This window comes from Nanorana parkeri, unplaced genomic scaffold (genome assembly GCF_000935625.1).
Source record: "Nanorana parkeri isolate BGI_ZX_2015 unplaced genomic scaffold, ASM93562v1 scaffold5, whole genome shotgun sequence".
Taxonomy (NCBI): Eukaryota; Metazoa; Chordata; class Amphibia; order Anura; family Dicroglossidae; genus Nanorana; species Nanorana parkeri.
In genome coordinates, this window is record NW_017306273.1 from 950,361 (window position 1) to 951,428 (window position 1,068).

A 1,068-nucleotide genomic window follows, 5' to 3' on the forward strand; every position below is an offset into this window, starting at 1 on the left:
TCCTTCTCTGGCCTCCAGGTGAAAATGTTAAATGCCTGACTGTGCCTGGATTCACTTCAGAGGCACAGCCCTGGCACAAGCATGCGGCACATGAAAGTAGGAAGAAAAGGTCTAAAATATACTTGTTCCAGATCAGTGACTCAGAAGCAGCTAAAACAGAACAGCCAGACAAGTGCAATTCTCAGAAAGATAGGACAGCAAAGGTAGCATGTTTCTTTCATGACAGGTTTCCTTTGAAAGGAAAATGGTATTTACTATCCTTTACACTATAATGGGAATTAGGATAGCATTGTATATTGAGATCGGAAGATGCAGATAATACATAGCATTTGTTACCAATACAGTTATTGTACGATGACTTTACTTTGGCAAATATCTGCTGGACTGAGGGTACAGTGCAGTCCCTATGCCTACAGCCTGTGCCCTTAACCTCGCATTGGTATCCTGCCCATTTCCAAGCTAAGCATTTCCACATAAGAGGCCAGCAGATGGGTCTAGTCTGAAGGACATAGCGACCCCCCTTAATGATATTGAATAGGCGATGAGCTGTCAGGGATTCCACATGAGAGCTGCACGCGTCTCCAATCACAGCAGATGTCTCCATATAGAAGCCATCATGTCCCAGTGACCTGACCGAGCATTCCCTCACACTGCCATTGTTACCCTCCCTGCCATCCTGCACTGCCAGCTATACAGGGAGAGAGGAACATTGATAGCAAGACATAAAAAAGAGGGTAAGAAAGTACCCCCCTCTGACAACAGAAACCCCTGCCATCCTTCACTGCCAGATATAGGGAGAGATAAATTGATAGCAAGACATAGAAAAAGAGGGTATGAAAATATTATCCTCTGAAAATAGAACCCCCTACCATCAGATCAAAAGACATAGAAAAAGAGAGGGGACGAAAATATTGTCCTCAGCTCAGAACCCCCTGCCAACGGATGGCAGATGGAGAGAGAAGGAGATAGTAGAGAGAGGACAGAAATATTATGTTGAAAAAATATTATCTTGCAATCCAATGCCGACAGGAGGGGGGGGGGAGGGATAGAGAGCGCGAAAGACATAGA